The 25,078-nt window shown below is 39.1% G+C and overlaps 1 protein-coding gene across 3 annotated transcripts in view; it reads right to left on the reverse strand.

Annotated features, from left to right (window-relative positions):
• Positions 1-25,078, reverse strand: part of ATP6V1A (ATPase H+ transporting V1 subunit A) — a 61,392-nt gene that overhangs the window by 35,183 nt on the left and 1,131 nt on the right. The gene's annotated exons all lie outside the window — the stretch shown is intronic.

Raw genomic sequence — 25,078 nt, forward strand, 5'->3', positions numbered from 1 at the left:
GTAGCACCATGCCCAGCTAGGGTGTTTGTTTAGGTGTGTAGCACCAGGCCCAGCTAGGGTGTTTGTTTAGGTGTGTAGCACCATGCCCAGCTAGGGTGTTTGTTTAGGTGTGTAGCACCAGGCCCAGCTAGGGTGTTTGTTTAGGTGTAGCACCAGGCCGAGCTAGGGTGTTTGTTTAGGTGTGTAGCACCAGGCCGAGCTAGGGTGTTTGTTTAGGTGTGTAGCACCAGGCCCAGCTAGGGTGTTTGTTTAGGTGTGTAGCACCAGGCCCAGCTAGGGTGTTTGTTTAGGTGTGTAGCACCAGGCCGAGCTAGGGTGTTTGTTTAGGTGTGTAGCACCAGGCCCAGCTAGGGTGTTTGTTTAGGTGTAGCACCAGGCCCAGCTAGGGTGTTTGTTTAGGTGTGTAGCACCATGCCCAGCTAGGGTGTTTGGTTAGGTGTGTAGCACCAGGCCCAGCTAGGGTGTTTGTTTAGGTGTAGCACCAGGCCCAGCTAGGGTGTTTGTTTAGGTGTGTAGCACCAGGCCCAGCTAGGGTGTTTGTTTAGGTGTGTAGCACCAGGCCCAGCTAGGGTGTTTGTTTGTTTGCTTGTTCTGAGACAGAATCTAACTCCAAAACTCAGGCAGAATGCAGTAGAGGGATCTCTGCTCACTGCAACCTCTGCCTCCCAAGCAATTCCTGTGCCTCAGCCTCCACGGCAGCTGGAATTACAAGTGCATGTGATCATGCACGGCTAATTTTGTATTTTTAGTAGAGACAGGGTTTTGCCATATTGGCCAGGCTGTTCTCAAACTCCTGACCTCAAGTGATCCGCCCACCTCAGCCTCCCAAAGTGCGGGGACTATAGACATGAGCCACTGAACTGAGCCAAAATTCCTAAAATGTAGTTAAAAGTACCCCCTTCCTGGATGCTCGATGGCTATATTGCAACTGAATGATATCGCTATGTGAAGTATTTCATAGGAAATATCAGTAAGTATTGATAAAAACATGAAGTCTTCTCAACAACTTATGCAGCCCTCTAACAACACCATCCTCCATCGCTCTGATTTCTCCAACTACTCTTTTGCTTGATTGTGCTGCATATACATACTGAACTCTTTGTCAGTTATCAAAAACGCAAGCACATTCTACCTCAGGGCCTTTGTACAGGTTGTTCCTTCTGCTTAAAATGTTCTTCTCCGAGGTATCTGCTCCTACACCTCCTTCAGTTTTTTTGTTTTTTTTAACACAGGGTCTGGCTCTGTCAACCAGGTGGGAGTATAGTGGTATGATAATGGCTCACTGCAGACTCAACTTCCTGGGCTCAAGAAATCCTACCACCTCATCCTCCTTAGTGCCCTGCACCACAGAGGTGTGCTGCCACATCTGGCTTGTTTTATTTTATTTTCTGTGAAGGATCTCACTATGTTGCCTAGGCTGGTCTTGAACACCTGGGCTCAAGTGATTCTCTGGCCTTGGCCTCCCAAAAGTGTTGGGATCACAGGTGTGAGCCACCGTGTTCAGCACTTCTTCAGATCTTCACTCAAACATCACATTCTCCACAAGGCTTCCCTGCCCATTTACTCAAAACTGCAACAAACTCCTTCCTTCCCTACTTTATTTTATACCATAGCACTTTTCACATGCAACAAATGATATATTTTATTTACGTTAAAAGTATTTATTTATTACCTATCTTTAAATTTTAACTGGGAACGGTGTTCCTTTTTTCTTTTAGTGGAACACACCAAATTGCTTAAGAAATTCATTTCAACCTCTTACTTTATAGATATACAATCTGAAAAACATGAACTATCCAAGTTCACATTAAACACTGGTAAGATTCCAAAGGAGAAAGGTTATTTTTGACTTCTGGTATACCTTAATAACCATCACCAATTTAATGAGGGAGATGAAATACATGTACATAGGGAAAGCTAAATAATGTCCCAAAACAGCCACTAAGAAAGAGTCATAGATCAGTAAGTGTTAGTATCATATACTATACTCTTATTTACTGAAAGTTCACATATTAGACTGTTTAGAGAAGACATCTTGAAGGTCAGGTAGAATTTGTACACAGCAGAAAAGGAAACGTAGCAGAGACATTGTGGCGGGGGTGGTGCCAATAACAAAAGACTGGAAAGAAAACATTCAGGAATAGTGAACAGACCAGCCTGACTGGTATAAAAGACTTATTTCAGGGCAGCAGTGAGAAATAAGGATGTAAGGGTAAAGACTAATTTGCAGGTCTTGAACTGACTGCCAAGATAACAAGTGGTCTTTATCTTATAAACACAAGGAAAGAACTATTGAGGAAGAACTATTATGAGAAAAATGATACTCAATTACATTAACAGAATTAAAGTAGGAGAGGCAGGATAAGTGGAAAAAGCTTTGGAAATAGGTAAGGCTTGAATGTCAATGGAATTCCATTTATCACATGTTTACAGAGCTTTTGAAGCTTTAAACAGCTGTATAGTGAAACAACATGACTTGAATGCTCAATTGAGGTACACACACCACCTTGGGAGCAGAGGAGAAACTGATTGAACAGGAAGAAGTGTAGACCAATACGGATGAAGTATATAGTGAACCAGTAGCTGGAAAGCAAGCTTTTTGGTTTTGTTTCTTTGAGCAAGTTCTCGCTGTCACAAGGCTGGAGTGCAGTGGCGCAATCACGGCTCACTACAGCCTCTACCTCCTGGGCTCAAGTGATCACCTCAGCTGCCCCCCCTCCTCACCCCACTCAGTAGCTGGCATGACAAACGTGTTCCACTGCACCCAGCTAATTTTTACATTTATTGTAAAGACAGGGTTTCACCATGTTGCCCAGATTGGCCTCAAACTCCTGGGCTCAAGTAATCTGCTTTCCTCGGCATACAAGTGCTAGGATTACAGACATGAGCCACCATGCCCAGCAGAAATTTATTAGGATTCCTGGCTTCCTGAAGATACAGTAGAAGAAGTCATTAAGAACAGACAGAATTGTAAAAATTGGAATCTAAACAGAATGAGACTTCCTGGAAACTATGAGAGAATACAGTGGAAAACAGAAAGAAAAGTTAAACATATTTATTGAAAAATAGGTTGGGAAAAGTCTTCAAAGAAGTAGTGAACAAATGAATGAGGTGAAATTTCAATCTTCCAAAAATCAAAGATTTTCAGTCAGAGAAGAAACTGACAATCACAAACAGTGTTAAGTTCCTCCTCAGATACGGATGTTGCCTTCATAGCATTCATGACACATGGTCATCTGCCCATTGAAGTGGAAACGGCATGAGATCTTCGGTCAGCAGACTTGGGATCACATTCTGGTCCTATCAATGACATGCTGTAAAACATCTGGGACAAATCAAAATCTCTTAACATCTGCATTTGAAAAACAAGAATGCTACCACCTGCCCCAGACTTGTGACTGCATTACAAATGCGTTTGTTTAAAGGTTCCTTGAGGCTGGGCACGGTGGCTCATGGTGGTAATCCCAGCACTTTAGGAGACCAAGGTGGGCGGATCACCTGGTATCAGGAGTTCGAGACCAGCCTGACCAACAGGGTGAAACCTCATCTGTACTAAAAGTACAAAAATTAGCTGGGCATGGTGGTGGGCGCCTGTAATTCCAGCTACTCAGGAGGCTGAGGCAGGAGAATCGCTTGAACTTGGGAGGCGGAGGTTGCAGTGAGCCAAGATCACGCCACTGCATCCCAGCCTGGGCGACAAAAAGGAAACTGTTTCAAAAAAAAAAAAAAAAGTTCCTTGTGAAATGTAAAATGCTTACAAAAATGTCATCAGTAAACACTATTTGAATATAGGTCCTCAATTTGGAAAAAGCCATTCTGTTTTTAGAAATACTATCTCTCATATCCAACCTAAATCTACTTCCCTTAACTTCTATCCTCTGGCCCTAATTTTTCCAGTTACTATAGCCATACAAAGTATGTTTCCCCTCTGAGCAAATTCTCTTTAGTGACTGCCACTGTCCCTCAAACAGACTCATCTCAGATCCCTCACTCCTGTGACTACCCTTCTCTAGAAGTATTTCATGATGTCACTATTTTCTTTAAATGGTACAGATAAAACAAGATTCTAGATGCTGTATAAGTGAGTACTGAAGAGTACTGCTTCATCTGTTCTGAATTCTGGTTTTTTTTTTTTTTTTTTGACGGTCTCATTTTGTCGCCCAGGTTGGAGTGCAGTGGCATGATCCTGGCTCACTGCAACCTTCTCCTCCTAGGTTCAAGCAATTCTTGTACCTAGGGACTACAGTGTGCACCATTATGCCCAGATAATTTTTGAATTTTTAGCAGAGACGGGGTTTCACCATGTTGGCCAGGCTGGTCTCGAACTTACGACCTCAAGTGATTTGCCCACCCTGGCCTCCCAAAGTGCTGGGATTATGGGCGTGAGCTACTGGGCCTGGCCCTGAATGCTTCTTTTTATTGAGAAACAAATACCATGGTTTGAAGACTTTGATTTTTTTTTTTTTTTTTTTTTTTTTTTGAGACGGAATCTTGTTCTGTTGCCAGGCTGGAATGCAGTGGCACAATCTTGGCTCACTGCAACCTCCGACTTCCTGGTTCAAGCAATTCTCCTGCCTCAGCCTCCAGAGCAGCTGGGACTACAGGCACGCACAACCATGCCCAGCTAATTGCATTTTTAGTAGAGACTGGGTTTCACTATGCTGGCCAAATGGTCTCGATCTCTTGACCTCATGATCCACCTACCTCGGCCTCCCAAAATGCTGGGATTATAGGCGTGAGCCACTGCTTCCCGCCGAAGACTGAATTTGTAAGTTTTGTCCTTAGGCAAATCAAATTCTTTCATCCTTTTAAGCCTCAGTTTCATCTGTAAAATCTAATGGGGTTTTTGTGAGGCTTTTAACAGTATGCCTAACAGTAAAGTAATTCTAATGACTACTTTTTAATTTTTTTATTTACAGAATTTTATTCTGTCAATATAAGCTAAGATCGCCTTTTCTCTAAAGCATCTGGTGATTCTTACCTTGTGATCTGAACCAAATCTAGTCACTTAGCTATTTTTTCCCCCTAGTTATCAGGTGTATTTTATCATAACTTTATTTTCGAAGACCGACTGGATTTTTTTAAGCACTGATGATGTGCCAGCTGCTGGATTATAGATAGAAAATATAATGGAGTAAGACACAATCTTTCTCCCAAGGATCTTCTGGCATGGTGGGATGAAAAGACAAACAGGTAGTTCTTATAAGGTGACATATCTGCTCTCTTAGGAGTACTATAGGCTAGAGATTTAGAAGAGCATAAAGCAATGACATCTAACCTAGACTTGGACAGGATAAAAGTGACTTAACAGGAGGTTAAGCTGAGACTTGGAGGGATGAACAAAGAAGCATCAGCATACCTGGTAAAGCTTCCCCATAGATGGTTGAAACCTGTGGTTCAGAAAGGTATTCTAAAGTTTATGAGGGAATAATAATGTCTGTTCCAATTTTTTAAAACAGAAATTTACATGCTTTCCCTTTAAGACTAAACAATGCATGCCTCCATATGTATGAGGAATGATTAGCGGAAACCAAATGGGTTTGTTCATATCCAGCTGTCTTGTGGGTTAGCAGTCAGCTGGAAAATCCTAGCCAACACAAGAATTTTAATGATTCTATAGTTTTAAACTTTTTTTAGGTACATATTATTTAATTTATGCCAAAGATAGCAGACATTAGGAAGTGACATCATGCTAATAAGAGAACCAAGAGCCTAAGTGATAATTCTACAAAATTTACCGAAAGATGACTGACCAGGTCCATAAATTTACATTACTTTCATAAATATTCTTGTATCAGCAAACCAAGATGAATGTCCTTTCTAAAAAGCCAATACTGGCTGGGTGAGGGTGGTTCATGCCTGTAGTAATCCTAGTACTTTGGGAGACCAAGGCAGGTAGATCATGAGGTTAGGAGTTTGAGATCAGCCTGACCAACATAGTGAAACTCCATCTCTACTAAAAATACAAAAAAATTAGCCAGGCGTGGTGTCACGCGCCTGTAATCCCAACTACTCAGGAGGCTGAGGAGAATCACTTGAATCTGGGAGGCAGAGGTTGTAGTGAGCCAAGATTGCGCCACTGCACTCCAGCACTCCAGCCTGGGTAACAGAGCAAGACTCTGTCTCAAAAATAAAATAAAATTTAAAAAGCCAGTATTAAGTGGAGAAAAATGTAATGATGATTCTGAGTATTTTCATTTTCTCTACTCCATTGTTTTTATACAGAGAAGTAGTTGCAAATACATCCTGAACCTGCTCTTACCACATCTTTCCTAACAATTATGAAAACACGAGGTTTAAAGTGCAAAATTCCAAGCATTTTTAAAAAAGCATCTTGACATTTAAAAATATTTACATTTTAATCTGCTACAGCAACATGGATCTTTTATATTTCCTGTGTCACTGCCCAGAATGTTCTTTTCTCGAGGACTCATTTCTTCATATCATTCATGTGTCTGCTCAAATACTCCCAGTCCAAAAAGCACTCCCATAGTGTTTAGTAAATAACTAACAGCTGTTAACCCCTCAAGGTCAGCCTCAGATGCAGAGAGCTGCCTTGCCTGCATTCACACCACTTGTAGGGCAGTGTTTTGCTTACTGGACACAGTGGAGGTACAAAGGCCCAGCCATCTCAGCCTGATACAGAATACTCTGGCAAGCAACACTCACTCCAGATCTCTCCCACTGGGTGCCTGAGGCTCTGTGGGACTTGCATTACATTTCAACTTCTTCCTCTGCCCAACTCTGCTCCCACCCTCTTCCTTTCAAATGTATCCATCCAAATAAACATCAAAGTGAATAACCACTCACTGCTCTGTGTCCCCCATCCCAGAATGTGACCAAGAAATAGGACGCTACAGCAGTCTACTATAGGTAGGGAGATTCTTGGTAATGCTGTTGTATGTTCTCTGAATTCCAAACAAGCTTTGTACTCTACTTCATTCATACAATAAATTTTATAAGAAAAATATGTACCTTGTAAACATATACACCTATGTATCCATAAAAATAAGAAACTGAAAAAACTCAAGAAGGAAAAGAGAGAAAAATATCCAAGTGTTTCCTCCCCACAGTGAGATAAAAATTACTCATCAGGTACACATACCATAGTGACCCGATGACTGAATAGGGCTAAACATATAGTATTTTGATAACCATGGTAATACAACATACTAATTTGTTTATAACTTTTTCTTATTGTCTGTGAAGAGTTAAAAATAGCCCACTAAAATCTTCTGCTTCATCATTGAATGCTTATGGCTCTAATTGAAAAAGAATAGGCGTTTTAAAATGTTAAAACAATCTCCTAGAACACTCAACTTTCAATAAGCAAATTATACTGCAAATTAGATCATGTTAAAAGTTAATTGTGGGGGGGGGAGCGGGGGGCGGGAGGAGATGGAGTCTCACTCTGTTGCCCAGCCCGGAGTGCAGTGGCATGATCTCAGCTCACTGCAACCTCTGACTCCTGGGTTCAAGCAATTCTCCTGCCTCAGCCTCCCGAGTATCTGGGATTGCAGGCACACGCTACTATGACCGCTAATTTTTTTGTGTTTTTAGTAGAGACGGGGTTTCACCATACTGGCCAGGCTGCTGTCGAACTCCTGACCTGTGTTGGAGCCTGCCTCAGCCTCCCAAAGTGCTGGGATTAAAGGTATGAGCCACCGTGCCCGACCTGAAAATTAATCTTAGCCCAAATCTCTCTACGGTCCAAACTATAATAGGATTTAATGCTACATGAAATAGTTTTATAGGCTATTTAATAACTCCTTTTTTAAAAAAAATTATTTTTGAGATGGAGTCTCTCAGTCTGTAGCCCAGGCTGGAGTGCAGTGGCGTGATCTCGGCTCACTGCAACCTCTGCCAACCAGGTCCAGGTTCAAGCAATTCTCCAACCTCAGCCTCCCAAGTAGCTGGGATTACAGGCATGAACCACCATGCCCTGCAAATTTTTGTATTTTTTAATAGAGATGGGATTTCACCATGTTGGCCTGTCTGGTCTTGAACTCCTGACCTCATGATCCACCCGCCTCAGCCTCCCAAAGTAGTAACTCCTTCTTAGGACAATATACAGCTATTGATTCTCTTTTTTATTCTTGAGATGGAGTCTCAGTCTGCCACCCAGGCTGGAGTGCAGTGGTATGATGTAGGCTCTGTGCAACCTCCACTTCCCAGGTTCAAGTGATTCTTGTGTCTCAGCCTCCCAAGTAGCTGGGACTATGGGCATGAGCCACCATGCCTGGAAATTTTTTTGCATTTTTAGTAGAGATGGGGTTTCACCAAGTTGACCAGGCTATTCTTGAACTCCTAACCTCAGGTGATCTGCCAACCTCAGCCTCCCAAAGTGCTGGGATTATAGGCATGAGCCCCTACACCAGCCTATACAGCTATTGTTGTTCCCAAACATTTAAAAAATAAAAGCATGAGGCCTGGTGCGACAGTTCATGCCTGTAATCCCACCACTTTGGGAGGCTGAGGCAGGTGGATTACTTGAGGTCAGGAGTTCAAGACCAGCCTGGCCAATATGGTGAAACCCTGTCTCTACCAAAAAATACAAAAATTAGCTGAGCGTGGTGGTGCAAAGCTGTAGTCCCAGCTACTTGGGAGGCTGAGGGAGAAGAACTGCTTGAACCCAGGAGGTGGAGGTTGTGGTGAGCTGGACTCCAGCCTGGGTAAAGGATGAGAGAATGCCTCAAAAATAAACAAATAAATAAATAAAAGCAGGAATACTTATTACATACTTTCCTGAAAGCTGTGTGGTAGACACAGATGCATTCACGGAAAACTCAAATCAGTGATTATATAAACATGTTGCCTTCAGCTGTTTTGACTTCAACCTTGCTTAAGGATAAAAAGTAAATACAACTTACAACTAAGATTCTTTGGTTACAAGTTATAGGGGTTCCTCTCCACTCCCCATTTGTGAAAGATTTAAACAAAAGTAAAAACCCTGTGGTAGAAGAGGAAAAATCCAGAAAGGCAGCAGAGGCAACCATCTGAGCTAATGAGTCATCAGTCTCTCCCCAACAGGCACTGCAGAACACTGGCGTGGCAAATAACACCAGAGGAAAAAATGTTTGCCTATAATGTCCACTCCAAACTGCTGCTGGTTCATGCACTTGATAATTTCATTATTTCAGAAATAATTCTTTTAGTAAGCAGAGTCTTGGATGATATGGCTGTTGGGGGCAAAGATGAGGTAATATGTAAGTTAAACACTAACCTACCAAGGTAATGTTTATTCACATACAAAATCCTGGGGCTTCATTGATAAGGAAGCATTATTTTAATGTTAACACTTGAAAAAATACATTCTATCTAATTGATTAAAGACTATCTCTGGAAATTATAGTGGAATACCAGCTAAGTACCCTATCGTATTTTTAGAGTACAGTACTAGTCATTTTGTGACGCTCTTTCTATTCATCTCCTTCAATCCACCTACCTAGCAAGCCTATTAGAATGGCTTATGTGGCAGATTTATTTCGCTATCTGTACTTAGTTTCCCGATTTTTCCTTGCCAACCAAAAGCCAACTTTGTTCAAAATTTGGTAAGCCTATTGCTGTAATTCCAGTTCCTTTGACTGCTTTGGAAATACGCACATAATAAATGATGGTCTGGCCAATAAGAAATAAGGCAAAATCTGTTGGGGATCTTCTGGGAATAACGTCTTTGCTCTTTTAAAAGATACGGGAAGCTGGGCACAGTGGCTCATGCCTGTAATCCCAGCACTTTGGAAGGCCAAAGTGTGTGGATCTTTGAAACCAGCCTGGCCAACATGGCGAAATCCCATCTCTACTAAAAATACAAAAATTAGCTGGGTGTGGTGGCGCGCGCCTGTAGTCCCAGCTACTCAGAAGGCTGAGGCAGGAGAATCGCTTGAACCTAGGAGGAAGGGGAAGTTACAGTGAGGTGACATCACACCACTGCACTCCAGCCTGGAGACAGAGCGAGATTCCATCTCAAAAAAAAAAAAAAAATTGCAGGCAATCATGCAGGAAAATTATCACCTTCAAAAAGAGTCAAACTAGAAACTGTATAACTACTTTTAAAAGGCAATTGCTTAGAATACTTAGAAACTTTTTTTTTTTTTTGGAGATGGAGTTTTGCTGTTGTTGCTCAGGCTGGAGTGCAATGGCTCAATCTCAGCTCATAATACCTCTGCCTCCCAGGTTCAAGCAATTCTCCTGGCTTAGCTTCCTGAGTAGCTGGGATTACAGGCACGCACCACCACACCCGGCTAATTTTGTATTTTTAGTAGAGATGGGTTTCACCATGTTGGTAAGGCTGGTCTTGAACTCCTGACCTCAGGTGATCCACCCACCTCGGCCACCCAAAGTGCTGGGATGATAGGCATGAGCCACAGCACACAGCCAGAAACTTATTTTTAAAACTTTAGGATTACCACATTACTCTTTTAAATGTTAGTGAGCAAATTTTGATCATTTTGCCAAAAAAAAAAAAAAAAAATAGGAGCAGCTAAACTAGCCAAATATAAGCAGTGTCAGCATTTGAGATTGATGTACATACAAGAAACAAAAAAGAGACAGCATCAAGAGTATTGTAGTAAAAGTGCTTTTACACTTATACTATTAAATCATGCTGTCCAGGTACAGTGGCTCATGCCTGTATTCTTAGCTACTTGGGAGGCTGAGGCAGGAGGATTGCACAACAGCCTAGGAGTTCAAGACCAGCTTGGGCAACGTAGTGAGACCCTGACTCAAAAAAAAAAAAGAGAGAGAGAAAAGAAAATATGATGTCTACATTTAAATGAATCCATCCTGTCATTTATTGAATGGATGGAATAGGAGAGGACAAAGGTTCATAAACTGTGCTCTGGGATATTAACCCAATGTTTAGAAGAGAGTGTCACATAAAAAGGTTTACACCTAACTCAGAAATTCATAAAATCTATGCAATAAAAATATATCCTAAAGCATAAAGTTAAAGACAAAAGAGGAAAAGAATGCTGCCGGCCGGGCGCGGTGGATCACGAGGTCAAGAGATCGAGACCATCCTGGTCAACATGGTGAAACCCCGTCTCTACTAAAAATACAAAAAATTAGCTGGGCATGGTGGCACGTGCCTGTGATCCCAGCTACTCAAGAGGCTAAGGCAGGAGAATTGCCTGAACCCAGGAGGCCGAGATCGCGCCATTGCACTCCAGCCCGGGTAACGAGCGAAACTCTGTCTCAAAAAAAAAAAAAAAAAAGAATGCTGCCTAAGATAGGTGAAAAAACACCTTACAATCTGGATTTCAACAATGACTATGGTCAAAAGTCCAGACATTTTCAATTCAGAGGGCAAGAAATTTGTATTTCTAACAGTTTTCCTAGTATACTATGATTAACAACCAGGGTTTATTTAACTAAGTTAGTTGTGGGGAGAGGCGAGGTTTTAAATAGTGTGGTTTGCTAAGAAATTAACTGCCTGCTCCCCTGTGCTCAAGGTCTTTAATACTGTTCCTTTGCAGCACTTACTACTCTTGTGATTAAAAAGCTGTTAAATGTCTATTTTCACTGCCAGACTGTAAATGAATTAGCCGGGTGTGGTGGCGGGTACCTGTAGTCCCAGCTACTTGGGAGGCTGAGGCAGGAGAATCACTTGAACCTGGGAGGCAGAATTTGCAATGAGCCAAGATTGTGCCATTGCACTCCAGCCTGGGCAACAGAGTGAGACTCTGTCTCTCCCCCCCCAAAAACAACAAAAAACAACTCTCATTGTTGAGTGAAAACTGACAAAAACACCTTCAAAGTACACTGACTACACATTCTGGCCTAATGCTCGATGGCCAAGATTTTAAAAATATTCACCTGAGGCCAAAGCTGAATCCAAATATTACCATCACAGAATGATCTTCTGAGATCAGAGATTATTCTTAAATACTCTTAAATATTAAGAAAATATTAAATTTGATTCATTTATTAACTTTGTTATAATTTTATTAGTAATTTTAGTGGTTATTTTGTTCCATCTTATGAACAGTAGAACACATATAATTCTATAAAGAATAGATAAAATTTAATCTCTGCGAATCTGTCTAGTATTATCATTTAAAATTTTACAAAATTTATCAGCTCAAAAAGGCTCCACTCCAACATAAACATGAGCAACTGGTTTTTCACAAAAGTATTAAGGCAATTCAGTGGAGAAAGGATATTGTGTTCTCAACAAGTGTTGGTAGAACCAATGTATATGTAAATGCAAAAAAACACCCCTTAACTACATAAAGCATCTAAAAATGAAATGGTAGGCCTAAATGTAAAACCTAAAACTATTAAACTTCTTTTGTGACCTTGGATTAGACATAACACTAAAAGCACCATCCATAAAAGAATAAAAGGGTAAACTGAAGTTCATGAAAATTTAAAGCCTCTGTTCATCAAAAAACATTGTTAGAACAAAAAGACAAAGTAAAGATTGGGAGAAAATATTTACAGACATAAACCTGATAAAGAACTTATACCCAGAAAACTCAATACTAGGAAAACTCAATTAAAATAAGCAAAAGATTTGAACATACTCTTCACCAAAGAAGATAGATAGCAAAGTACATGAAAAGATGCTTAAGTTCAAGTTCATTAGTCACTAGGAAAATGCAAGTTAAAACGACAATGAAATGCCATTCCACAGCAATCAAAATAGCTAAAACTTTAAAAGTCTGACCAAAGGAAGTGTTGGTAAGGATGTAGAACAACTAACACTCTCACATATTGCTAGTAGAACTGTAAAATGGTGCAACCACTTTGGAAAACAGTTTGGCAGTTTCTTAAAAAGTTAAACTTATACCTACCATATGATTCAGCCATTCTACTCCTTGTTACTTAACCATGAGAAAGCTTATGTCCAAAGACTTACATGAATGTTCATAGAAGCTTTATTCATAATGGCCAAAAAGTGGAAACACAACACAAATATTCATCAATGGGTGAATGGATAAACAAACTATGGTATATCCATAAAATGGAATAATACTCAGCAAGGAAAATATGAATCATTGATACATGTAATGTAAACTAACCTATGATGATAGAAAATAGATCATGATGGTTAAGGATGAGGTGAGGAGGTATGGAAGGACAGCATTAAAAAGAGGCACCAGGAAACTTCTTTTGGGTGTGATGGATATGTTCACTATACTGATTATAGTGCTGGCTTCATGTGTGTACATACATATTAAAACTTATCCAATTGTATACTTTGTGTGCAGCCATGCCAATTATATCTCAATAAAATTATTTTTTGAAAAGCACGAGTTATTGCCAGCATGACTCCTATAAAGACATGCTTCCACAGAATACATACTCACTTGGGTTTTTATTTGTTGACTAACAGAGTATTTCTAAAGGACTACTTGGCTTATGCAAACTTGAGAATTTGAACCCTAGAAATCGCATTGGGGGAACAGATGAAGACTTAACCAAACCAGCTTTTTGTTTGTCTATTTAGAATGAATAATGTGGCTCTGGATAAGGCTGTGTGGGCACCCTCTGGTCCTGGCAAGTTTAGCTAATTCTGGGAATTTCCACAGTCACTTAATAGCTCAGAGGTGTAGAAGTCAGATATGCCTCTTAAGTACTTTATTCGCCTATATTTTCAGAACAGGGCTAATGGCATATTGACTTAGAATAGCTTGAATGAGAATTTAGGAAAATATTAACTCCATCTTGAATACACTTCCGTGCCATGAGGCATTAGGCTAGATTAAGCTCTAATAATTCAGACATCAAAGTTGATATGGCTCAATGGCTCATCTGGAGGGTGGGGGTATAGGGAAAGTTATTTTCTGTTACTTTATACTACTCTAATTTGAGGTAGAATTAGTTCACTTTAAAGAACTGTTTTAGACAGTCTGTTTGTCTCTATTTATAGCGACTTCCCAAGCTGTCCCTAACCCCAGTAGAGTTTCTTAGGGAGAATGAGGTCATATTTAAAAGGCGCATGTGCGCGTGCACACAAACACACACACACACACACACACACACACCCCACTGTAAAACAAGCAGGTACTGCAGGTCCACATTCAGGCACTGCAGGTATACTAGGTTGGGACCTGAGAAGATTCCGTATTTTAAGCATCTATTTTGGATCACATTGAAGAGTTTGGTGTCAGTCAACCTGCTTCTTAGATTCACGATGAGATACTTTTCCCTTTCTTGAACTAGTGAAATATTGGGCAGTGAATCCAAGTGTGTTATACTCAAAATAATTGTGGATTTTATAACTCATCTAAATAAACCCCCTCACTGCCTAATTTTGCATTATCTCAGACTAGGACTCACGGATTATTGAAAATAATCACTCTTCACAAGAAAGGACACAGTTATTCCCATATTTAGCTAGTCACCACACTCTTAATGTTCAAATTAATAACTACTTGAACACTCTTACATAATTGCTTTAGTACACAAAGTCAGCAACTTTAACAATTTACAATTACAGCATTTTATTCTTTCAATAATATATACTCAAACTTTGATTGATAGAATTTCAATGTATGTATCACATTAAGGAGCATTTCAAGTTATATCTAAAATACTTACTATTATTTGTAACTAACAAGTCCAAAGGTCACACCATTTTCTCATACTGACATTGTTACGTTAATTCCATATGACAGTAACTTATGCTATTACATGATGGTAGATCACACACAATTCAGGGATGCTAGAAATGTTAAAAGCACACCCAAGCAAAACGGCAGATTTTAACAGATTACTAAGGACAAAGGTGAACTTCTGCACCTCCCTAAATTGAAGAGCAATTTGACAGTGCCTGCCAAAATTCAAAATGTACTTACCTTTGACATGGCTAGTCCATTTCTAGGAATTTACTGTATGTGTATAAAATGTTTTATTAACAAAATATTAACTATACCACTGTCTTAAGCAAAAGACCGGAATGTCCACTAATATGGAGGCTAAATACCTTGTAATACTATGACAGGCTACATGTTTAGGGGTATTATGACAGCAATCTCTGGAAAGTGACTCCCTGGGTTCAAATCTTGAGCCGTAGGGGCTTATGAGTTGTGTGACTGTTGGACATTTAATCACCCTGTGCCTAATTTTCCTCATTTGTTAAATATGGGAAAACGTGCCTATCTCAGGTTGCTTTGAGGCTTCCATGAGTTAATACAACTCAAGTATTAAGAAAGCATCTGGATCAGGAGTAAGCTCTCAATAAATGTTACATATGATGATGAAAGTATATTAATACAATTGACTACTAAACTATCATTAAAAAGAAAATGAGGCAGCTTTCCCCCCACCAAACCATAGCCTCTCAAGCCGTTGCCCAGGCTGGAGTGCAATTGCACAATCTCACCGCATTGCAATCTCCACCTCCCAGGTTCAAGTGATTCTCTGGCTGCCTCCCGAGTAGCTGAGATTACAGGCACGCTCTACCACACCCAGCTAATTTTTTCTATCTTTGGTAGAGAGGGGGTTTCACCATGCTGGCCAGGCTGGTCTTGAACTCCTGACCTCGTGATTCATCGGCCTCAGCCCCCCAAAGTGCTGGGATTACAGGCATGATGAGCCACCGTGCCTGGCTGAATGAGGCAGCTTTAACTGTATCAACGTGAAAAGATCTCCAAGATAATACTCCTAAGTGAAAAACGTATGAAGAGGTGCTGCCATTTTCTCCATATGGGAGAAAAAAACAATAAGGAGAGAGCAAATACACTTATATATAAATTTTACCATATTTGTCTATGTATTACCCATTCAACTGAATTAAAAATATTATTGGATGATTCAATGAATGTTAAAACAATTGAGCCAAGTAAAACTATTATATATTATACCTAACTGAGCAAATAATAGTACATATTTATTATTATATATATATTTTTTCTGAGACAGGGTCTGGCTCTGTCACCCAGGGTCTGCAGTGGCATGATCTCAGCTCACTGCAACCTCTGCCAGCCATGCTCAAGTGATCCTCCCACCTCAGCCTACTGAGTACCTGGGACTACAAGTGTGTGCCATCATGCCTGGCTAATTTTTGTTATTTTTTTTTGGTATAGACATGGTTTCGCCATGTTGCCCAGGCTGCTCTTCAATTCCTGTGCTCAAGCAATCTGCCTGCAATGGTCTCCCAAAGTGCTAGGATTATAGGTGTGAGTCGCTGCACCCAGCTGGCAAATATATATGTGGGTCTTATGTGCCAGTTACTATTCCAATCACTTCTCTTATACTATTGACAACACCCAATGAAGCTAAATACTCTTATTTTAAAGCTGAGAAAAATGCAATACAAAAAGATACAACTAACTCCCCCAAAGTCACGCCACTAGGAAGTAGAGCCAGGATCTGACTCACACAGTCTGGTGTCCTTCATCTCCTTGCTATGTTAATACTTTTAAATTATTCTTATTTACATACATCCCAACTCTTGTAAAAAAGACTGGACAGCTTACATTAAAGCATACATATGCAATTAATAAACTGGTAATGAAAAGGGAAAGAAATACCAATGTGAGAAAAAATACAGCTACTTTAAATATGCAACAAATCTAACTCTAAAGCATCTGCCATTTTCTACCTTGGCTTTGAATGATGTATTCTATTGACATACTTTTAAAAGGATAGAAATCAAGTATTAAATAATTGTAAATACTTTACATTTTGCTTCTTTAAAGAAATTCTTGCTAAAAGTTTGCTTAAGGCAAGTTAATTTTGCAATCTAGTTTATGTGCCAAAACCCAAATATGAGCTTTTCTCATGATTCTGTCATATGATTAAGTCAGGTGACAGATCCCATACTTGCACAATATGCTCTATAGCTCTAAGGTAGAAAGCGTGTCTAGAGCACTGACTACCCATACCAAAAATAACATGCCATTTTGCAATCTTATCTAGTAATGGCTATCATTTTCTGGTACATTTTTCTTTTTTTAACTTGTGAGACAGGGCGTTGCTCTCATACCCAGGCTGCAGTACAGTGGAACATTCACAGTTCACTGCAACCTCGAACTCCTGGGCTCAAGTGATCCTCCCAGTTTCTTGAGTAACTGGGACTACATGCCCAACTATTTTTTTTTTTTTAATTTGTTGGTAGAGAGGGGGTCTTGCCATGTTGCCCCGGATGGTCTCAAACTCCTGGGCTCAAGTGATCTGCCCACCTCAGCCTCCCAAAGTGCTGGGATTATTGGCGTGAGCCACAGTGCCCAACCTGTTTTTCCTAATTACAGGAACACTTCATGTCCACTGTAAAAATAAAAACATATAATGTGGCTGGCATGGTGGCTCAGGCCTATAATCCAAGCACTTTGGGAGGCTGAGGCAGATGGATCACAAGGTCAGGAGACGGAGATCATCCTGGTCAACATGTTGAAACCCCATTTCTACTAAAAATACAAAAATGAGCTGGGTGTCGTGGCTTGCACCTGTAGTTCCAGCTGCTTGGGAGGCTGAGAGAGGAGAATTCCTCAAACTCAGGAGCAGAGGTTGCAGTGAGCTGAGATCGCACCACTGCACTCCAGCCTAGCAACAGAGCAAGCCTCCATCTCAAAAAACAGAAACAAAAACCATATAATGTAGAAAAATGTAAGGAAGAAACTAAATCACCTAAATGCCCATTGTTTCTTATAATGCATCTTATACACAAACATGTAGTTTCATATAAATATGTTACCAGGGACACTCTGTCTCTTTCCTTTCTGCTTATTCCCTCTTTTGAACGGAGACAACCAGGTAAAAATATAGAAAACTCATGGTGCTTTCAACTGGTTTTCCAAAAATGAGATCTCAGTATAAATGTTTCTCTGTACTTTTTTTTCTTAAGATACATGATAGACAGCCTGGACAATAAGGTGAAACCCTGTCTCTACGAAAAATACAAAAAATTAGCCAGGTGTGGTGGTGCACACCTGTAGCCCCAGCTACTCTGGAGGCTAAGGCAGGAGGAGGATCACTTAAGCCTGGGAGGAGGAAGTTGCAGTGAGCCAAGATGGCACCAGTGCACACTAATCTGGGTAACAGAGCAAGATCCTGTCTCAGGGAGAGAAAGAAAAAAAGATACATGAGAGAAATCCTTTCAGAATGTACTTGGAAATCCTTTCCAATCATGAATAGATTTAACTCCTACCATTTAATTGCTTCACAGCATTCCATAAAATGCCTAGGCCAAAACTTATATAACAATACCTCTACTAACAGGTATTCCTTTCGTTCCGACCTTGTTGCCACTACTGACATTGAAACACTGTTGCAACTAACACTCAGGTAAACTCTTACTGGTGCTTTTATTTCTAAGGAAGAGATTACATGGAGTTAGACTGATAGGTGGAAAATATATGTATTCTCACTATTAACAGATGTTGCCTGATTGTTTATTAGAAAAAAAAAAAAACTTCACACTTCACATCTCCACTAGCATTTTATGAGATAATCCTTCTCCACATATCCCTGCTAGCAGTAGGTTTACCACTTAATTTTTGCTTATCAGAGAAGTAATATTTTATTGTTAGTATATTCATTACCAGTAAGGTTACACATCCTTTTAGGTTTGTTGAATGTTTGAATTTCTCTTCTGTAAACTTCTGGTCACTTGTTTTATCTATGTTTACTGGGTGAACTTTTTCTGAATTGGTAAGAGTTCTTACAACTGTTAACTCATCTATTATATATATTTCAAGCCTTTTTTCACCTGATTTTGTATTTATTTTTGCCACTAAAGAATCCTTCATTTCTGGCTAGGCACAGTACCTCATGCCTGTCATCCTAGCACTTTAGAAGGATGAGATCATCTGAGTTTGGGAGTTCAAGACCAGCCTGACCGACATGGAGAAACCCTGTCTCTACTAAAAAGACAAAATTAGCCTGGTGTGGTGGTGCATGCTTGTAATCCCAGCTACCTGGGAGGCTGAAGCAAGAGAATTGCTTGAACCCGAGAGGCAGAGGTTGCAGTGAGCCAAGATTGTGCCATTGCACTCCAGCCTGAGCCACAAGAGCGAAACTCCATCTCAAAAAAAAAAAAAAAAAGAATCCTTCATTTCTATGTAGTCTCATGTGTCTGTCTGAACTTTTATGACATTTAGGTTTCCATGTTGGTTTAAAAAACCACATCTAGATTGTATGTATGAAGAAACTTAGGAGATTAGTGTCTCAAATGTTTTATGACATTAGGTTCCCACATTGGTTTAAAAAACCACATCTGGATTGTATGTATAAAGAAACTTAGGAGATTAGTGTCTCAAATGTTTTACGGTTTACATTTGAGCCTCTAATCCATCTGAAAGCAGGTTTTGCATATGTTGCAAAGTAGGGGTTCAATTTTGTTTTCTTCTAGATGAGCAAGTTGTATCAGTTACATTTATGATATATATGTGCCTTCCCCCCATTGTTTTGAATTATCCCTTTGATATGTGGTAAATTCTCTTATATACTGAGATTTACTCTGCTTTTTAAAGTTCTACTGCACTTATAAACTTAAAAATACATCTACACATCTACAAAATTAAATAACTTACTCAGCTAAATGGATAAGACAAAACATTTCACTGAAGGTATCCAAGTGGTGAAGATGAAAGAATTATTTAGGTGCCTTAATTTTCCATATCAAATTAAGAAATATTTTGCAATGCCTATTGATAATATAAATTCAAATATACAGAAGTTATAGTAATAAGTTACTTACTTTGATGTATTTCCTTATGACTTTTTCCATATGTATATACTATCATTACTATACATATGCCCTTTTTACAATTTTTTTTTTTTTTTTTGGAGACAGAGTCTCGCTCTGTCACCCAGGCTGGAGCGCAGTACAACTTTTTCCATATGTATATACTATCACTACTATACATATGCCCTTTTCTCAATTTTTTTTTTTTTTTTTTGAGACGGAGTCTTGCTCTGTTACCTAGTCTGGAGTGCAGTAGCACGATCTCAGCTCACTGCAACCTCCGCCTCCCAGGTTCAAGCAATTCTCCTGCCTCGGACTCCTGAGTAGCTGGGATTAAAGGTGTGAGCCACCATGCCTGGCTAATTTTTGTATTTTTAGTAGAGACAGGGTTTCACCATGTTGGTTAGGCTGGTCTCGAACTCCTGACCTCAAGTGATTCAACCGCTTTGGCCTCCCAAAGCGCTGGGGTTACAGGTGTGAGCTACTGTGCTCGGTCCTCAATATTTTCTTTACTGCATCAATCTACTTACTTACTTTGCTGCATTTCCTTACAACTTTTTCCATATGTATACACTGTCACTACTATCCACATTCCCTCTTTCCAATGTTATAGGTATTTTCCAATTTAATTAGTCTTCTCTGTTTTACCTTTAAATAAACATTTTAAAAAGTAAGAATTAAAACTTATAAAGTCTAGTTGCTTTTCATTGCTCAAGCACATCTGGAACTTCTGTGTATCATATCATACACCACCCATTTTATTTTCAGTGAAATAAGCTTAATTATTTTTCAGAAAAGAAACAACATGTGGCATGTTGCAGATAAAATTTTTTTTTAAGTTTTATCACCAAGAGAACAGTTTCGACAGATAGCATTAAGATCCCAAAATGAAATTTTTAATGTAAGTTATCATAATAGCAATACCAAAAAATAATAGTGGTTTTTTTAAACCTTTGGATATAAGAAAGTGTTTCCTTCTAACATTTAAATCTAAAAATACTTATGATATGCCATTAATTTTTCAAAACAGTTAATCATAGTTGTAAATTTATTAACTAGAGCTAACTACAAAGAAATATACAGAAAGAGGAGTTTCAAACATAAATAAATCATTAGATAATTCTAAAAATCACTTCAATAGTTTCAGGTAAAATAAATACGTAACTACAATGATACACGTCCACTTCAGCTGTCTCTATATATACATACACATACTATGTATTTTATATACAAATATTTACTATGTATAACTATACGCAAATATGTATATACTACATCCAAAAGAATACACTTACATAAACCAAAGTCTCTTTCATTTCACCATAGAGAAAAAAAGAATAGCAAACTAAAATTATCTTCAGAAATTATATAGAAAACATTCTCATTGCTCACAGTTTATTTATTTACAATAAACTTATTTAATATAAAGAATAAGTTCATTCATAAATCAATAAATCCATCTACTGTAATAATCAACACTAAAGAAAAGTCAATCAAGTTTTAATAAAATCTTTCCTTAAGATAAATGGGTAATTTTTTTTTCAGGATTAAAGTGATTCATAAACTCATGATAGCTATACTTAAATTACTGTTTAACTTACTGATATTTTCCATTGCCAAACTACTAATCCTTGTGAATCATCAATTTAGGAAGGGAAGAATTTTACTCTAGTTTATGTCTCCATTATGTTCTCTACATTTCTTTGTCTGTTTCACATAGACAAATAAGATATAAAAACACTTAAATTTTTTTTAAAAAGACAAAATTTTTAAACTTATAAGCATTGACTCAAAAGTCCCTACTCTACAATTCTGTACAATTTTAACATATTTCTATAATCCACTGCAGAAATAAAAAATTCAAAATGGAAGAAATGACTCCTTAAATTGATTCCATATATCACAAGCTTTGGGAAATGTTTATGCAGAAAATATTAAGACATTGTAGTTGCCAAAATAAGGGACTTTATCTTGACTATATTTTTCAGATACAATTAATAAATCTGTTTTAGAATTTTTGCTACAAGTACATTTTTCTTATTCCTCCAGTTCTTGGGTAACAGCTTCTTTTCAAATTCTACTCCTTTCCTCATCCCCCAAACCTGCTGCTCACAGGGACATCAGTCAATTCTGTGGGATGTCTTAAGTCTTCTTTATAAATTCAGTATATAAAATCAAAGTAACTGATTCTCCTCCCGAGTAGCTAGGACTCCAGGTGCATGCCACCACACCCAGCTAATTTTTTGTATATATTTTTTTTAAGTGGAGATGGGATTTCATCGTTTTAGTCAGGATAGTCTTGATCTCCTGATCCGTGACCAGCCCACCTCCACCTCCCAAAGTGCTGGGATTACAGACACTACTTAGTTTTTAAAATATTTTCACATAAATTACCTAGGGTTTTTGTCATAGTGAGGTTCCTAAGTATCAAACCTGAACCTCTCCCCAACATTACTTAAAAAGGACATATAACTAAAGGGGCAGAGCTGAATGAAGATCCTTTGACTTTTAGTCTAGCGCCAGTTCACTTACAGATCACGCAGAGCTACAAAATTTTCATTTAGAACAATTCATTCCTCTTCCCTTCTCTCCCATATTTTGACGACAAAAATACTTACTAGTAAATAAACATGCTGTGAAAATAAGTTGGTCTCAGCATTAATAAAATCCATCTAAGGTTTTTGATTTTTTGTTTTCCTGGAGACAGAGTCTCACTCTGTTGCCCGGGCTGGAGTGCAGCAGCCCAATCTCACTGCAACCTCTGCCTCCCAGGTTCAAGCAATTCTCCTGCCTTAGCCTCCAAAGTAGCTGGGATTAACAGGCATGAGCCACACGTCCAGGTAATTTTTTTGTATTTTTAGTACAGATGGTTTTACCATATTGGCCAGGCTGGTCTAGAGCTCCTGACATTGTGATCCACGGGCCTCAGCCTCCTAAAGTGCGGGGATTATAGGCGTGAGCCACTGTGCCTGGCCTGAGGTTTTTATCTATGTATTTATCATGAATTTTGAAGGTTATTACTAGTTTTATGTTTTAAAGTTAACATTTAGTGCACAATTTTAGGAAGATCTATGATCCGCAAAAATTAAAGTGGTTTAATTTCCTTGTCTTATTGTCCAACATTCATTCAATAAACAATTTATTGAGTACCTATCAGGAGCTTCAGTATTCTGGTGCTGAAGACAAAACAGTGTTATAGTTCACAGTCCTGGAAGCTTTATGATTTGCTGAGAACAGCCCAGGAAACAGCAATTAAATACAGGGCTAGAAGTGCAAGTAGACGAATAGAAAAGATGATGATAATGATTATGATTAGAAGTCTATCATCATCACCATGAGTGAGTGGCCACCTCTGTCCATGGGGGAAAAAAGCATTCTTAGTGGTTGCAAAAATCTGTAAAGGCACTGAAAACAAGAAAGACCTCAGGGTAAGAAAACCAGAGGTGCCGAGGACGCTAAAACAGAACAAAATCCTTATGTTTTAGTTAACAGTGGACTATAGCACAATTCCCTAATAAATGTTAAGATTTCTACATGTAACACTCATAAACTGATAAGGCTAGGCTCAGAGATGTTTTCCAGGCTTCCAATCGTGTGTGATCTATGCATAATGTCGAAGCTTTTTTTCACATTTAACCTTAACAGCAATGTGGCCACCAATTCCCGCTACTAATCTACATTTCATCAGTGGTCTAAGTTATTGCTTTCATAAGTTCCCTAAAATTGGGGGAATTGTGAAGTAAAACTGCAGACTCATTTAACCACTTTCATATTGATATTTTCCCCTCTAGTAGTCAATGGCTTCTAACTGATTTTCTCTTTCCCATTTTGGTATCAGCCAGACAGGACTAGTTAGGACTTCCAGGGCACTTAAGAAATTCTCCTTTTGTGGTGCAATGTCACCTGGTCAATGAAGTAACACTTCCTTTTTTCCCTCTCTCCTCTAGAAATCAAGGAAATCTTATTATGGAGAAAATTAACGGCTAAAACTATAAATATATATACACAGACACACATACACACATACATATACATGCACACACACACAAATATATCAAAAGCAGGCATGGTGACATACATGTATTAATATAGTAGTCTATTGTCCAGTATGGATCCTAAGTACAAAATACTAAAACGGTAAATCCACAAGAGATAATAGTAATCCTCTTCACTACTTGGGGAAAGCAACATCTTCATCTCCTTGTTTCCTAGCAAGGAGCATCAATAAGCCAGGTTGTGCATTTTGAACTTACTATAAAAGTACTTTGTTAAATTGCTACTATTCTAGAATATTAACTTTTTGTTCTCCTTAACAAAATAAGGCCAGTTTATTGTATAGCATTTGGAAGACACAGAAAAACAAAAATAAATCAGCCACATCCACCACTCAAAGGTGATTCCATCTTCCTCATTTTTCAGCAGTCTTCTTTAATTATCTTAGAAAACTACAAGATTTAACTGAACATACTATTTTTCATATTAAGGTGTAATTTAAATTTTAAATACAAAATTTGTAATATTTGTAACAGTGAAAAGAAGCATGGAACCTTCTGAGTTTGCAGTACAAATAAAAAGAGTTTAACCACAAACCGAAAAACATTCTTCCCTAAAGCCCGTGGCTTGGGGTCAAAACACTGGTAATACATTACAGACAGAATGGGAGTACTCAGGTTGGACAACACCTGGGCAAAACAACTGTATTTTCACAAAATACTATTCATCAAAATTTGAAGAGGACACCGGGAGTTTTACAATTGGGAAAATTTAGGAGGGATACAAATTCTACTTCACCTAAATTTACTATAAAGCGGGTCGAGGAATATTCTGGGAGTGGCAATTTAGTAATATCTTAGGGGACAAGGACAAAAAGGGAAAGATTAAAGGCAGAAAATATGTGCAGACAGCAACATCTCGACTTGATTCTACCTTTAAGCATACGGCCAAATGAATCCGGTTTAACAGTATTTCCAACCCAGTCAGTTTCTTACTTCGGTTTCAAGGAACCCTACTCACTTTTCCCTAAACTAGCCCGGGCCCCCCGCACACCACGACACCACAATACCATCTTTCAACGCCTCCTCATTCAATCGAGACTGTCGCATTACTAACACCCCCTGTTTTGGAGACAGTGTTCCTTCAACTGTCCTCTCCCTCAGAGAAGGAAAAGTAGAAGCCCTTCTTTCACCCTTCCAGTCCCATCTGAAGCACGTGAACATCTGCGGAACCTTCCCTGCAGGGATGTCAGATAAAACCCTTAGAATGACTGAGGAAGCACATTCGGAGGGAAGCTTCACAGCGACTCCGCAGTCAGGGCCGTATCTGACAGTCCCTCCCAAGCCCGTCTCACCGGAGACGCCTCTGCCTGCAGGGTTTTTGCCTCCTCCCCGCTCCTCAGCCCTGAGCTGAGGGTAAGGACGCTGAGGATCTCTGCCAAAGAATGGGCGT

This window comes from Callithrix jacchus, chromosome 15, assembly GCF_049354715.1.
Source record: "Callithrix jacchus isolate 240 chromosome 15, calJac240_pri, whole genome shotgun sequence".
NCBI lineage: Eukaryota > Metazoa > Chordata > Mammalia > Primates > Cebidae > Callithrix > Callithrix jacchus.